Source organism: Artemia franciscana, unplaced genomic scaffold, assembly GCF_032884065.1.
Source record: "Artemia franciscana unplaced genomic scaffold, ASM3288406v1 PGA_scaffold_43, whole genome shotgun sequence".
NCBI lineage: Eukaryota > Metazoa > Arthropoda > Branchiopoda > Anostraca > Artemiidae > Artemia > Artemia franciscana.
The window spans coordinates 168,698-185,943 of record NW_027062683.1 but is presented as its reverse complement, the minus strand read 5'-3'; the positions used below and the strand labels follow the sequence as shown (position 1 = coordinate 185,943).

General features: G+C 35.1%; 1 long non-coding RNA gene across 4 annotated transcripts in view; it reads left to right on the top strand.

Annotated features, from left to right (window-relative positions):
* The window catches only part of LOC136041843 (uncharacterized), a 123,114-nt gene that overhangs the window by 10,597 nt on the left and 95,271 nt on the right, over window positions 1–17,246 (top strand). For all 4 annotated transcript variants that reach the window (XR_010621112.1, XR_010621110.1, XR_010621111.1 and 1 more), the window contains exons 2-3: window positions 292–418; window positions 2,418–2,565. This is a non-coding gene — a long non-coding RNA (uncharacterized LOC136041843). The remainder of the gene's footprint in view (window positions 1–291; window positions 419–2,417; window positions 2,566–17,246) is intronic.

Here is a 17,246-nt window from a genome sequence, read left to right as displayed (position 1 = left end):
GTTTTGAAAGCATCTATTTATTTACTAATGGTAATATTTTTCAACTCGTTTTCTTATTATCAAGGCTGAGGAACTTAATTCTTTATGAAAATTATGCTTTCGTGAAAGATTTTATTGTAAAACACTCATCCACATGGGTCAGTGATAACAAAACGAGAATGCCTATATATACTGCTAAAAAATTGTTGTTTGTCCAAACTTAAGCGACAAATTTTTTTTCTTACTTATGCGATCTGTAACCAGGAAAGCCGATGTAATTGATTTGTATTTATTTGCTTTTACTTGTTTCAGATAAATTAGACGTGTGTGACCCCAACAATAACACAGTTGCAGAAAGAAAATAATTTGTATCCCAAGCCAGTTTGTCATCTCTCAAAACTTTGCCGGATCTAGGATTCACAATTAACGTTGACAAAAAGTAAGTAGTAATGGATGCAAAGCTTTTTTTGTAATTAATCACTTTTCGATGTTTTACCCATGTGTTGAAGACATTTTAAACGCTACTACTGGTATTTAGGATCCATTCATAACAATGATCGGATAAATTCTAGAGCTGGCCGGAACCAGCGCCATTTGATCTTATTTAAAATTTAGACAAGGTCAGACAATTAACAATGAAGCTTTATTATCAATTCTTACATACTGTATCCTCCAGACTCGATTGTTGAGAGCGTCGCTCACCTTCTTCCCTTAGGGCGGTCAGCAGCAAGGGCATCTGCATCTGACAGCAGAATTTCAGCCTGGTCCTGGATTTCTCCGAGACTGTCATTCCACCGGAACTTGGGCCTTCCTCTTGGTCGTTTCCAGTCGTAACCGATTGAGCCTAAGTCCTAAAGAATCCAAACCAGACTGTCGGCAGGCAGCTGCAGAAGATGTCCAAACCAGCTGAGTGTCCGCTGGGGAGCCTGGTGTAATAAAAAGTGACTGGGCATTCTTACCTCGCAGGCTGTGATTGCTGACAAAGGATTCCCTAAATTCTCCAGAGCTAAATTCGCCTGTTAGATCCGGTTTTAGATAATTATCGTTGTTAATTGGCCTTTGACTTCCTCCTTGGTTTAGTGTATGAATTATAGATAAGATAAGATTTATTGCAAAAAAAACCTGCGGGCCATAGCAACACAGAATAGTCTACAAACAAAGCTCAGGAACAAAGTACAACTTTAGATAATGTAAAATAAAAAAAAATAAAAAAGAACAACAAAGGGACAAAAGAGACACCAAGGTTCAATAATATGATCCAAAAAGACACCAATCATAAAACAAAATAATCAAATCATAAAAATCGTAACCAGTTATCCCCTGAAACATGCCTGCAAAAAAGCCTGCGGGCCATAGCAACACAGAATACAGAATACAAAGCTCAGGACCAAAGTAAAACTGCAGATAATATAAATCAAGAAAATCAAAAAGAACAACAAAGGGACAAAACAGACCTCAAGGTTCAACAATTTGATCCAAAAAGACACCAATCATAAAAAAAATCAAATCATAAAATCTGTAACCAGTTATCCCCTCAAACATGATTCCTATGAGAAGATTTATTGCAAAAGCCTGTGGGCCATTGCAACACAGAATACAGTCTACAAACATAACTCAGGAACAGAATACAACTATACAACAACAATGCACTTAACAATCTATCCACTCAAACATCATTCCTTGTTTGAGTGGATGAGTCCCTGTGTTATATAATATATCAAATAACCTTATTTAAGTTAACCCCATTTGATTCGCAATGTATAGTATCTTCCCATCTCTAAGTTTTGATGAAAGGATATCCAAGTTTTTTATCTTTTACCGATACTTTTCGCTGATACTTATTCTAAATATTTTTCTAATTACACTTTTCAAAACTACTAGTGTTCCATTTCTACAAAACACACTTCTGCCAAAATGTTATTTAAATAATGAGAAATCCGTACCTAAAGTAGCTTTACAACTAAAAGACTTAACTGAACCGTAACTAGCTATATAAAGATGGATCCTCTGGCTAAGAATTACTTTTATATTTAAAAACGTCAGAGTTAGTAGCGAAAAACCCAAATCCATGGCACTCACATTTTCGTAATAATAAGCACATTTTGGTTCAATTTAAGTACACAGTTCTATTGAATGATATTTTATAGATATAACTGGTGATTATATCAGTACCCAGAGGAAGGGGCTCCAGGTCTCCCCCCCCGTACAAGAAAAAAAGTGGAAAATTGAAGAATAATATGCAGTCTTCGGTTATTTCATAGATATGAAGGATGTAAAAATGATTTTATATAGTCGTCCTTCTCCCATTCCTTAAATACAACTATTCAACCGTAGTTGTAACACTTGGGAGCCTTGCTTTTGCTATTACATTTTTTTTTTCAATCTACGTTGTTTCTTAAAGTGCTCTTAGTCTTATTGGTTTTTATTCGTTTTTTTAGGTCTGGTTCACCTTCTACAAATATAATAGAAAGTACTTTGTATCCCAACGCCGGATACTTTGGTGACTCAAGCTTTGAACAATTAATAGAGGAATCAAATTTGAATTACCTTATCGTATCTGTATACTACGATGATCAGCTTGTTGATGTGAGTTAATTTGTTTTAAAGTTTTGTTTAGAGTCATGTCTAGTTTTACAGTTTCTTTTCTTGGGGGGGAGGAGGAGAGATTAACAGCTTTCGAGTTTGACAAAAATGTCTTTGTTAATAGGTAGCCTTCTTCGACAAATAACCTCCAAATGCTCTCCCTACCAATAACCTTTAAGTGTTACTCCTACCACCTTCTAGAGATGGTATATAGTTTTAGTTTTATTATTTGTAGAAATATGTATAGAATAATGTCTAAATCCTCTTCTTTTAGTGATTGGCTGGATTGTCTAAAACTAAAAATGAGTAAAAATTGCCCTAAGCCTGACTTCAACCACTCCCCTCCGTCGCAATGTTTAAATGGTTAATTTGGATTTGTTGAAAGATTAAAAAAAATAGCAGATGCTCGATTGGCAACTAGAAATGTTTCATCTTTTCAAAAAAATAAAGGTATTTTTAAGTTTTTACCAAAAAACCGCAACTGTGTTGTTTCCTGTAAAATGCAATTAGAAACTGAAGCGTCATGCATGGAGGGGGAGGTTGAGGTCGTGACAGTCTTCCTCCGTCTCAGGTTGATTTCTGGTCTATTCAAAGTTTTGATTGCCCTTTATCGTTATTTGAAGTAAAAGGTATCTATTTCAGTTAGGATTATGGAGCATTGTTTCGTCTTTTATAAGATAGGATAAGATAATATTTATTTTCAAAATACTATCACAAGCTCTATAGAGCCGAATTCGCTTTAAATGTCTGCAAAAGTTAAGAAAAAAAAATTCCAATCAGTACATTAAGTCAAACATTTAAAATTAAAAAGAAATTAAAAAAGGCCAAATCATCAAAGATAAATGGCAAATCAGTAAACTTGACAACTAAATTACAAAAACATTACAATAAATCAAAAATAAAAACAGCAATAGATGAAAAGGGGAATTTGGCAAGTACTTAATCACAAATTATTAAGGTGTTCCAGAATAAAGGGGATAAAACTTTTAAAAAAACTCTGTAACAGCATGGATCGGAGAGTAAGTTGGGATTGCTAAGGAGGCTGACCGAGGGGGTTGGAGTCTAATGGGATTGTGAAAATCAGGGAGTAAATCCTCAGTACGGGGATTGGAAATGACTGATTTAGCGAAAAGCAGGCAAATTTTTTCCCTCCGTTCTTTTAGGGTGGTAATGCGTGCAGCTTTAAGGAGGAAGGAGTCTGGAATTTTGCCTTCTTTGTAAATGATCCTGAGCAAACGCTTTTGGACCGACTCAATTTTGTCACTAAGTTCACTTGAAAGTTGCGAATGCCAGACCGGACATGCATATTCCAAGAACGGCCTGATAAAGATAAGTAAACACGGAGGGAATGTATCTTAGGACAATTACGTTTGTTTAGCAGCTTAAACATGGATAGTGAAACATTTGCTTGTTTAACAATGTTGGAAACATGTGTGTCCCTCTTAAGATCATTAGAAATCGTGACACTAAGGAGCTTAACATGTTTCACTAGCATTTCGGATGGGATCGGGTCGCAAAAAACAGGAGTAGATTTCAAGAAGTTGATCGTCATTATCTATGATTTAGTGGTATTTACTGTCATATTTAGATTCTTAGATTCATCCGAACATTGGGTTAGGATTTCAACGGGGTCACTTTTAATATTCCTATGACATACTTCAAGGATCGACAAGTCATTGACATATTTCCATCTTTGGGGGAATTCCTTGCCAATTTCGTTAATCATGACAAGAAATAAGTGGTCCTAATAAGGTTCCTTGAGGTATTCCACAGTACTAGGGATGGGGTTAGAGTGAGTATTTTTGTATTTTACAACTTGTGATCTGTTTGAAAGGAACGATATAACAATATTTACTAATAGTGGGTCAGTTTCAAAGTTATGCTGTAGTAAACAAATTAGGATATTGTGGTCAACTAAGTCAAACATTTGGTTTCTCTGGTTCACCTAGGATGGTGTGAATCAAGTGTACAAGGTAATGGGTGGTGGAGTTTTTTTTTAAATTACCAAACTGTTGGATGTCAATGTGTGGTATAATTTTAATTTTAAGCCAGTTACAAAGAAACCCTTCGTAAAGCTTAGAAAAAACTGGAGTGAGTGTAATAGGACACATGTTGGTTATAGTCAGACTGCAAGATTTCTTTGGGATGGGTGTTATAAAACCTAGTTTCCAGCAACTTGGGAATTAGCCAGATTTTGTAATTTGGTTAAAAATGTCATATAGAGGTCTAGCAATTGTGTCTGAAAAGGCTTTAATCAAGTCAATTGGGATGTCTAATGGGCAAGTACTTGATTTTTTGAGCTTTCGGATTTTTTTTTATAACATCAGAAAGAGAAATTTGGGGGAAAGAGGTGGAGGGATGAATAGTTTGACCTGAGCAAGTGAAAGGGGGGAGACTTTGTACTATGGGCGCAAGATGCAGGTTCAAATCGTTGGCTATCTTATAAGGGGGCTCAGGGAGATGAAAATTAACTTCAACAGGGTTTTTTCCGCAAATCTCTTTAATTTCCCTGTACCATTGTTTTGGCTTGTTAGAATACAGATCCTTAACTTTACTGTTGTAATACTCAGAAGTTGCCTTTCCCTAATTTCTCTTCAGGAACTTCCTTAGATTATTACCCTCTGTGATGAACAAATTTTTTTTATTCCTTATTAGTTTTTTAAAAGCCGCATTAATGTAAGGTTTATCGGTAGAGCATATTTTAGTTTTTTCGCCGGAAAATGGGTTTCATAATTACTCCTCAATAAATTATCGAGGGACAAAGCCTTGAAGTCGACATCATTTGTTTGGTACACAGGGGACCAATTTTCACCAATGATCCAAGAGCCAAAATTGTAGAGTCCTGAGTCAATTAGAGGTCTAAAGACGGTTTCAGTAATAGTAAAGGAATGTTTAACTGTAGCTAGTGGAGATAGGAGTAGGCTAAAGTGGTAACTACCTCCGAGAGGGGGAAGAATGGTGACAGGTCTGTAGAAATTTGACATATTGGTGCATATTAAATCCAGAGTAGAATTTCCTTTGGTAGTAAGGACCTTTACAATTTGTTTTAGACTAAAAGTATTGCATGTAGATTCAAGTTTTAATTCATTTGCATCACCTAAGAGGAAAATTTCAGCATTTGGGTATTTAGATAGTACATAGTCAGCACTTCCATGTAATTTTTCAATAAAATTAACTTTTTCAGCCGCTCTCTGCCCAGGAGAGTTGTAAAAACAACAGAGGACAATCAAATTGAAAGGACGTGATAAGACCTTAGGTCGAAAAAGACGTAGAATAATCATATAATAATAATAGAATAATATATAATACAATATATATATATATATATATATATATATATATATATATATATATATATATATATATATATATATATATATATATATATATATATATATATATATATATATATATATATATATATATATATATATATATATATATTATAAACCACTATTTTATATCTTTTCTATTGTTATCACTAATAAAATAAATTATTCTAGGGTCAAGTTTTTCACGTTGACGAAACTGATTTTGGACAGTGTTCTGTGACTCTCCCACCTTGGGTCCCGTCCTGTCCAGGGATGGTGCACTTCTCTCTGACGGAGGTTCTTGTCTTGAGCGGTGGAAGGACCACTTCTGTTCGCTCCTCACCAATACTGGTCCGTGTGCGCCTCCTAATGATAGTCCCAGCCAGCCTTGCAGTCAAAGACCTGGAACAGATGTTCCTCCAGATGAGCCTTTCAGCCCCTCAGAAATTGGACATGCAGTAAAAAGACTCAAGAATAATAAAGCTGCGGGTATCTGTGTCTTAAACTATTGAGGTCCTGCAATGCTCCTGTTTCTACACACCCTTTTCTCTACAATCTGGCAAACAGAGATAATTCCTGAGGATTGGCGGAAGGGTGTCATCATCCCCTTATGGAAGAGAAAAGGCTCGAGAAGCGACTGCTCCAACTACTGGGGAATAACCCTACTGTCAGTCCCTGGCAAACTGTTTTCAATGGTCCTGCTGGATCGATGTCGGAGCATCATTCGAAAAATCCGGCGACCAGAGCAAGCTGGTTTTATGTCGGATCGTTCAACCATCGAGCACATTTTCACGATTCGACAAATAGTAGAGAAAACCACAGAGTTCCGACAGAAAGCATTTATTGCCTTCATTGACTTCCGTGCTGCATTTGACTCAGTCGATCGAAAAGCTCTTTGGCGGATCCTAGAGTTGACTGGCCTACCCGAGAAATATTGCAGACTTCTCAAGGCGCTGCACCATGGGACGGAGAGCTGTGTACAAGTAAATGGTCGGCGCAGCCCGTTCTTTCAAATCACGACAGGGGTGCGCCAAGGATGTGCAGTGGCCCCAGAGCTCTTCAATGTCATCATAGATTATGTTATGACAAAAACCACTTCACGTCTCAGCTTTGGGCTCAAATTCTTAAAATTATGGCCATAGACCCGTCTTCTCCTGCTGTTAACTCTCCAGTTAGCCTGGACAGCACCACTAGCATCGAGGTTGTTAAAGACTTCACCTACCTGGGCTCCGTAATTTCTTCAAATGGCTCACTTCTCCCCGAGCTGCAGGCAAGATTATCTAAAGCGTCTTCTGTCATGGGTAGACTGAATCGTCACCTCTGGCGAAAACCAAATATCAGTCGCACAACGAAACTGCGGATCTTCAACGCTCTAGTTGGTTCTGTGATGCTTTACGGAGCTGAGACATGGCAAGCATCAGCTGCAACCCTCAAGAAAATAGACGTATTTCATGCAAAGAGCCTGAGGAGGATTGAGGGCCTATGATGGTCTGACTTCGTCAGCAATGAAAAGCTTCTGCAGCTCACAAAGCAGTCTTGGTTTTCGACTCAAGCAGCCGAGTGAACCTTACGATGGTTCGGGCATCTGCTTCGAATGCCACCACATCTACCCACAAAGATGATCTATGACTTCGACCCTATCAAAGTTGGTTGGAAGCGACTAAGAGGCCGACCGAAGAAACGTTGGTCCAACAGCCTGTCCGAGTTCTTGGCGATGGCAAACATCAGACAGGGCGAAGAGCAAATACTCCCCATGGACCGAAGTGGGTGGAGGAGGCAGACGTCACTCTCTACGCCGAGCAGTGCCCGGCAGGAGACTTAAGTCAAGTCAAGTCTGTGACTCTTCAAAGGGACAATCCAGTATCATGTATGGACCCTTCTAAGGATATTTTATTTGCATGGGATGATATCCCAGATCCAAAGCCAATTATTTTCCGATGCCAAGGTGTCAACAACGTTTGAGCTATCATCAAAACCAGAAATTTTTTATTTTTATCGCACATTTAGGGAATGAAAGCCTACTGTGTTAAGCGAATGGAAGTTGAAGTGCTGCTTTGTTGACATGGTGCAAGTGGGATCTTGCTTCCACTTGGAAGCATCTTTGTATATAAAAAACATGTATGTACAATGTTTGATAACGCTTATTGTTGATCGTATGTACTGAAAATGTCAGTCTTTCAGCGTGACTAGTGACGTTAGTGCATTTCTTTCTTTTTTGTAGTAGTACATTTGCGATCGTAGGAAAGCTGCGATTGCTTTTTCGGGCGAAATTGCCCAAATTCACTAATACTGGAATATAATTAAATTTGTTAATTGGTCCTTAGCTTTTTCTCAATTTTTCTCCGTTCTTGCAACAAAATTTGCCAAGAATAATGTTAGTGCATTTCTGATTCTTTCTATTTAACAAACTCGCGATCGTAGGAACATATAATAAGGCAATTGAGACCAAATGCTTGAGAAATGCAATTGAATTTGGTTTTAGTAAGTAGTCCATACTTGCTCCGATTTTGTTTATTTCTTGAAAAAACATTCACAATATTTCTAAATTTATTTTTCTTTCTTTGTGATAAATTTACGGTTGTACGAACGCTTAAACAGCTTTTTATGGTCAAAGTACATGGGATATGATTAAACTTGAATAGCCTATTTTTGGTCCGATCTTTTTTAGTTTTTAGACCAAATTTATCAATAATATTAAGAAATTCATTTTGTTTCTTTATAAAAAAAAATCTGAAACTCTTAGAACGTTGGAACAACTAATTGGGATCGAAATACCTGCAATGTACATAAATTTCGTATTAGGCAGCAGTGTATTTTCATCTCGATTCTTAGATTTTGGCCTGACCTATTGACCAAATAGGCCTATCTTCGACCAAAATCTCCAATGTAAAACTGGAAATGAATGGTCCAGCACTGGGTGAGAAAATATTTTTGAAAAGATGTTTTTCGGTGATTATTTGCTTCTTACGATGGCAAAGTCGCCCTATTTCTCTATTTTATCTTTTGTTCCTCTTCCTTTTAATCGGATATAAGTGGGAGAGTGCAGTAGACGTAACCTATTCCGGTATCTAAAGGGGCTTTCATAGCTCTGCCTACTAGTAGATCTTCTCGTTCTTTTTTTGTAGGATATTGTTAGTCGTGCTATTAGTGTCATAAAATGCAACTAAACTATGCTTGTGCTCTCTAGCCCGCATCATGCAATTGTTCCCCTTTTACCAATTAAAATGCTTTCTTACTAGTCAAAAAAAGTTTTACCGCATTATATAAAAATGGAGCAAAAAAAGATTAATGTCAATATAAAAAATAATAGTTCGACAGCGCTTGATTGAGTTGAATATCATTTCACATTTTTGGATTAAACCAAATGAGGATAAAAAAAAAGTTTATTACAATTTTGACTTACTAAAGAATGTAGTCAAACAGTTAATTGTCTATAGAAACAACAAAACTAAATAACTTTTCTTATGTAGCTGATCTTTAGCCCTGCCTTTTCTACATTTTTTATTCAATAATAGCGATATTCTTTTTATTGACAGTAGGAATCTTGCTTCTTTAATTACTTGTTTGAAAGCATTTCAAGATACTTATGCCTGGTTTAATTTTTGTCCCGGTTCTATTATATTAATTAAACTTTAGTATTTTCTGAAGACGCTCATGTGACAGAGGAGCCAATTCACGGAAATATAGGGGGACGGTAAGTTTTTTTTCAATTTTTAAAATGAAGATACAAAAAAAAGACATTTTTAAAAGTCTAGAGGGGCAGTTCTCCTTTCTAATTGGCGCCCGTTATGTCAATTTTCTCTTTTTATTTCCAAGTCTTTTTTTGATTAACCATTTTGCAGTTTTTTTCTATATTGCTTCTTGATTATCCGCTTTGCCCAATATCTAAACAAAATCTCTGTGAAAAACAAGTTTTCTTTTTCTTTTTTTTTTTTTTTTAATATTTTGTCATAACTGATTTTGTTCCTATATCCTAGGATATGGATTTAAAAGTTAAGAGCTCCAGAGACATTTTATACCGAACTCAACACTGAACACTTGATGATGGTCTTGTGTTTTATAAATTTCTTCCTATCAATTACCTCTTCGCTCAGCAGTTCATCGTCAAGTTAATTCTCTGTGAAAAACAGTGTAAGACTAGAAGTACCTTATCTGGTTGTTGCTTTAGCGATTAGTGACGTTTAAGAAAGCTCTTAATTATTTTCTTTTTCTTTATCTTCATTTGAAATGCAAAATTTGATGGTTTCTGCAATCGTTTTTTACACCACCTCCTAACTTGAAATTGCGGTGGTTCAAAACTGTTTGCTCCTGAAAATGGGTATCAGAATATTTCTTGGGAAGATGGAATTAAAATAGGACCAAGGATATTATTAGTTGAAACTGTTCTGGGTGGTCCTCCTGGCCAATCTTTAGGAAGGGGTCAAGAAAAAGAAAGAGTGTACTTTAATATGTTGTTTTTTCCATGGAACTGAGTATCTAGATTTCTTTTTCTAAGAAGGAGGATGGGGTCAAGAACATAAACAAAGTGCATTTTTATACCAAGTGTTTTGTAGGAAATTCTCCGGGAAGTCTTGGGGGACGGAACCTCCTCATCCCCAACAATGTTTTGTCTGGTGCGGCTCGTATGTTCCGACATCCTGTTAATTTAACTAAGTTTTTAAAAATTCAGTGACAAAAAATCGGTACTTCCCCGTAAATGTCATTTCAAAATATACCGCTTTAAGAATTGCACTTATTACAAGCGACCCCCTGGGTGAGAGGGGGAGGGGCACTAACCCCACTTGGATTAAAAAAAATGTCTCCTAGATTGCGGTAAATGCCCTTTATGTAAATTCCTTTTAAAATATAACACCCTCCCACTCCCCCTGATTTTTTATGAATTGATGCCACTGAGATAGTGTTGAAATTTGAAAAAAAAATTCCATGCTACTGACATTACGACTTAAAGGAGCAGCATATTTACTTATTTGCAGGGCCTCGGGTATATTTTACATCATCGGAACAGTTTGAGAAACATATTTTTCGACAACTGGGTTAGACTGACTGTAAATCAGTTAACCTCAGACTATTGACTATTCAGTTTGGCTAGTTACTAAATAACTAGTATTCAATTTGACTAATACTGACTTTTAACTCTATATTATAAATACCCAAGGGAGATTCATCATGGAAAAATCCTGTGAAAAATATACTGTTTTTGAAATAAAAATGCTCTACTTGACTGCATTTAAATTCAATATTAAAGGGAACGAAGCCTATTTTATGACATCTTAGAAAGTACTGATGTAGCTGTACCGATACCCAATCTAGCTCTACCAATACACCATATAGCTGACGTTGAACAAGACTGTGCTAACTCTATTTTGTTATTTTTTTCTTTATCGTTTACAGTCCTTGCCAGAAACATATTTTTCATTGTAGCTTAGTCATACAATTAATTACTAGTCTTGTACAACTGTTAACAGAAAGTATAAGTAATGGGTTTGACTTTAGTAGAAAGACTTAATTCACATCGGTTATACTGATAACCTGTTTGAAAAAGTAGCATCTCCGTATGATGTTGCGTGTTGTTTTATGAATGTTTTAAAGAGTGTTAATTATTTGAAACATATACTTTTTTTTTATTGTCATTCTTCTGAGGGAAAGGCAAGTTTGTCAAAACCTCATAAATAAATGAATTACTCGAAATATAAGAGAAACCAGGGAATTGTTATTTTTAGTCATTTAGCTATGTTAGGCTTCGTCATTTCATATTTATTGCGTAGAACTAAATGACATCAATAGCTTGTAGAGTTGATTTGTTTTTCTAATGCCTAGGATAATAACTAATTCAAAATAGGGTTTATATTGAATGTTAAAGGTGTCGGCCTGATTTATTGTGCGAGCTTTTTTGTATTATACCTGTTTTGACCTATATACCTTCAACAAGTTCAAATTCAAAGCAATAAATTAAAAAAAGGCTGTGTTTAAGAAATAGTTTAGGTTTCAAGATAAATAAAAAAAGAAGTTGAATTTTGGGGAAAGCCGAAATTGTAGCAAATTTGATATTTTCTAAATAATCGCAGGTAGTCAGTCGAACAACCTCTAGATACGGCTTTGGATTGAAAACTGTTGATGTTCGAGGTTTAGTATTCATGAAAGGTCTATTATTCTATGAATTCTCATTGCTATCATTCTTTTCTTGTTTTCTTAGTGAGTGTTGTCTTTAATTTTCTATATTTATATTTAAGAATTTATATAGGAAATGTAATACTGAAACCACTGAAAGAGTTCTCTTACTGTGATATGTGAGCAGAAATCAGGGGCAAGTGTAAGAAACTTTTCGTTTTCTCTGTGGTATATATATATATATATATATATATATATATATATATATATATATATATATATATATATATATATATATATATATATATATATATATATATATATATATATATATATATATATATATATATATATATATATATATATATATATATTGTTATACATTATGTACATGAATAAACAACTATCAAATCTCCTTTTACAATTATTATTAGACGTTTTATTACTGTAATTAAATAAAAAAAAACTAATTTTTTCAGCTGAAAGTAAGGAGCGACATTAAAACTTAAAACGAACAGAAATTACTCAGTATATGAAATGGGTTGTCCCCTCCGCAATCCCTCGCTCTTGACGCTAAAGCTTTTAATTGTTTTAAAAAGTAGCATTGTGGCAAAGAGTCAAACTTTAGCGTAAAGAGCGAGGGATTGCGGAGGGGACAACCCATTTCATATACTGAGTAATTTCTGTTCGTTTTAAGTTTTAATGTTGCTCCTTACTTTCAGCTAAAAAAATTAGTTTTTTTTTTATTTAATTTCTGACCGTTTTTGAATTAATGCATGTTTGGTTTTGGCTCTCCGCACATAAATTATTAAAATGAAATTTGTATATTAATTCTTTTTTTGGCTAAATGGCTTTCTCTTAGTTTTGATCAGACGATTTTGAGAAATACGGGGTGGAGAAGGAGGCCTAGTTGCCCTCCAATTTTTTTGTTACTTAAAAAGGCAACTAGAACATTTAATTTTTAACGAACGTTTTTATTAGTAAAAAATATACGTAACTTAAGAATTAACTTACGTAACAAACTTTCATAACCTTATATTTTTATTATGTATACGAAGGGGTTTGTACCCTCGTTAATACCTCGCTCTTTACACTAAATCGTAAGTTTTGTCCCAATTCCTTAAGAATGACCGCTGAATCTGAAAGGCCGTAGAATAAATAGTTGAAATTACTAAAAATACTTTAGCATAAAGAGCAAGGTATTTATCTCCTCCTAAATACCTCGCTCTTTATGCTAAAGTATTTTTAGAGCCCCTCATATGGGTAATAATATCTGTTCGTTTTAAGTTTCAATGCTACTTCTTCCTTTCATTTGAAAAACCGTTTTCATGTTTATTTTTCATTGTTTTCTTATAGTAATGCTAGAGAATCCTGAGCCCTTTTCATTGAATTTTTCTTCTCCCATGACAGATTCCTCCAAGGAAAGATCCTCCAACATAGCCCCCTCTCCTCAGCCCCACCCCCAAACAAAATAAAATCCCCCTGAAAACGTCTGTACACTTCCCAATAACCATTACTATATGTAAACACTGGTCAAAGTTTGTAACTTGCAGCCCCTCCCCCAGGGATTATGGGGGATTAAGTCATCCCCAAAGACATAGTTATTATGGTTTTCAACTATGCTGAACAAAATGGCTATCTCAAAATTTTAATCCGTTGACTTAGGGAAAAAAATGAGCGTGGGAGGGGGCCTAGATGCCCTCTAATTTTTTTGGTCACTTAAAAACGGCACTAGAACTTTTCATTTCCGTTAGAATGAGCCCTCTTGCGACATTCTAGGACCACTTGGTCGATACGATGACCCCTGGGAAAAAAAACAAATAAACACGCACCCGTGATTTGTCTTCTGGCAAAAAATACAAAATTCCACATTTTTGTAGATAGGAGCTTGAAACTTCTACAGTAGGGTTCTCTGATACGCTGAATCTGATGGTGTCATTTTCGTTAAGATCCAACGACTTTTAGGTGGTGTTTTCCCCTATTTTCCTAAATAAGGCAAATTTTCTCGGGCTCGTAACTTTTGATGGGTAAGACTAAACTTGATGAAACTTATATATTTAAAATCAGCATTAAAATGCAATTCTTTTGATGCAGCTTTTGATATCAAACTTCAATTTTTTAGAGTTTTGGTTACTATTGAGCCGGGTCGCTCCTTACTACAGTTCGTTACCACGAACTGTTTGACTATTAGATTCTATTTCGATGATTTGATACTATTGATCAGTTGATAATAATCAGCAAATTAATTCATCAAATTAATAAACGAACATAATAATGATTCTAAGTTGTAGAAAAATAATTATAATAGCTTTACAGTCTGTTTGAGCCATTCAGAGGTCAAATCCATTTACTTGCCTTCTTTTTAAAGCATTTGATTGGCTTAGGTCCATGAAAGAGTCTGGGAAACAGATTGAAGAAGATTCTCTGGTGTTTTAACACGGCTTTATTAGGAATTAAATAAAAAGTTTTTTTAGCTGAAAGTAAGGAGCGACATTAAAACTTAAAACGAACAGAAATTACTTCGTATATGAAAGGGGCTGCTTCCTCATCAACACCCCCCTCTTTACGCTAAAGTTTGACTCTTTCTCTCAATTCTGCTTTTTAAAACATTAAAAAACTATAGCGTAAAGAGCGGGGCGTTGATGAGGAAGCAGCCCCTTTCGTATACGAAGTAATTTCTGTTCGTTTTAAGTTTTAATGTCGCTCCTTACTTTCAGCTAAAAAACTTGTTTTTTTATTTAATTTCTGAACGTTTTTGAATCAATGGATGTTTTTATTTTGGCTCTCCGCAGAGGAATAATTAACGCGAAATTTGCAAGTTTTTTTTGGCTACATGGCCTTCTCATAGTTTTGATCGAATGATTTTGAGAAAAAAGGGAACGGTGGAGGAAGCCTAGCTGCCCTACGATTTTTTGGTTACTTAAAAAGGCATGTACAACTTTTAATTTTTATAGTAAAAGATAAATGTAACTTATAAATTAGCTTACGTAACGCACTTTTGCAATCTCATGTTTTTATTACATATATGAGGGGTTGTCACCCCCTCGTCAGTACCTCGCTCTTTACACTAAAGATTAAATTTTGTCCCAATTCATTAAGAATGACCCCTGAATCACAGAAGCCGTAGAATAAATAGTTGAAATCACTAAAAATAATTCAGAGTAAAGAGTAGGGTATTAGGAGAAGGTGAGCCCCTCATATGCGTAATAATTTCTGTTCGTTTTAAGCTTTAATGCTGCTCCTCACTCCCAGTTGAAAAAACTTTACATATTTATTTTTTCATTGTTTTTTTTTTTAAATAATGCTAGAAAATCCTGCGCTCCCTTCATGGAAATTTTCTTCCCCCATGACAAAGTCCCCGATGAAAAGTTCCTCCAACATATACCCCTCTTGTCAAACCCTCCCCCAACCAAAAAATCCCCCTGAAAACGTCTGTACCCAATAACCATTACTATATGCAAGCACTGGTCAAAGTTTGTAACTTGTAGCCCCTCCCACGGGGACTTTGGGGGAGTAAGTCGTCCCCAAAGACATAGTTATAAGGTTTTTTGGCTACATTGAATAAAATGGCTATCTCAGAATTTTGACCTGTGGACTTTAGAAAAATAATTAGCGTGGGAGGGGGCCTAGGTGCCCTCCTTTTTTTTGGTCACTTAAAAAGGGCACTAGAACTTTTCATTTCCGTTAGAATGAGCCCTCTCGCAAGATTCTAGGACCACTGGGTCGATACGATCACCCCTGAGAAAAAAAACAAACAAATAAACACGCATCCGTGATCTGCCTTCTGGCAAAAAATACAAAATTCCACATTTTCGTAGATAGGAGCTTGAACTTCTACACTAGGGTTCTCTGATGCACTGAATCTGATGGTGTGATTTTCGTTAAGATCGTATGACTTTTAGGGGATGTTTCCCCCTATTTTCTAAAATAAGGCAAATTTTCTTAGGCTCGTAACTTTTGATGGGTAAGACTAGACTAGATAAAACTTATATATTTAAAATCAGCAGCGATTCTTTTGATGTAGCTATTGGTATCAAAACTCCATTTTTAGAGTTTTGGTTATTATTGAGCCGGGTCGCTCCTTACTACAGTTCGTTACCACGAACTGTTTGATTTAGCATTACTGATAGCGTCATTGATAATTTAGTTTTTACCTAGCAAAACTAGAAAACTTTATAATGAGCATGATTTTTAGTTATTAAATTTAGGTAAATCTGATAAAAGAAGATTATTTGGTGTTTTAACAAGGTTTTAATAGGAGAATTCAGCACTACTGATAGCGTCATTGATAATTTAGCCTTACCTAGCAGAACTAGAAAACTTCAAAACGAGCATAACATTTAGTTATTAAATTTAGGTAAAACTGATAAAAGAAGATTATTTGGTGTCTTAACGAGGCTTTAATAGGAATTTAGCATTACTGATAGCGTCATTGATAACTTAGCCTTACCTAGCAAAACTAGAAAACTTCAAAACGAGCATAAGTTTTAGTTATTAAATTTAGGTAAAACTGATAAAAGAAGATTATTTGGTGTTATAACAAGGTTCAAATAGGAATTCAGCACTACTTTTAGCGTCATTGAAATTTAGCCTTACCCAGCAGAACTAGAAAACTTCAAAACGAGAATAATATTTAGTTATTAAATTTAGGTAAAACTGATAAAAGAAGATTATTTGGTGTATTAACGAGGCTTCAATCGGAATTCAGTACTACTGATAGCGTCATTGATAATTTAGTCTTACCTAGCAGAACCAGAAAACGTGAAAACGAGCATGATATTTAGTTATTAAATTTAGGTAAAACTGATAAAAGAAGATTATTTGGTGTATTAACGAGGCTTCAATCGGAATTCAGTACTACTGATAGCATCATTGATAATTTAGCCTTACCTAGAAGAACTAGAAAACTTCGAAACCAGCATAATATTTAGTTATTAAATTATTTCGTTATCCAATATAAAGTTATTTTGTAATCCAATACGAAATTTAGGCTGAACTGATAAAAGAAGATTATTTGGTGTGTTAACAAGGTTTTAATAGGAATTTGGCACTACTGATAGCGTCATTGATAATTTAGCCTTACCTAGCAGAACTAGAAAACGTTAAAACCAGTATAATATTTAGTTATTAAGTTTAGGTAAAACTGATAATAGAAGATTATTTGGTGTTTTAACAAGGTTTTAATAGGAATTTAGCATTACTGATAGCGTCATTGATAACTTAGCCTTACCTAGCAAAACTAGAAAACTTCAAAACGAGCATAAG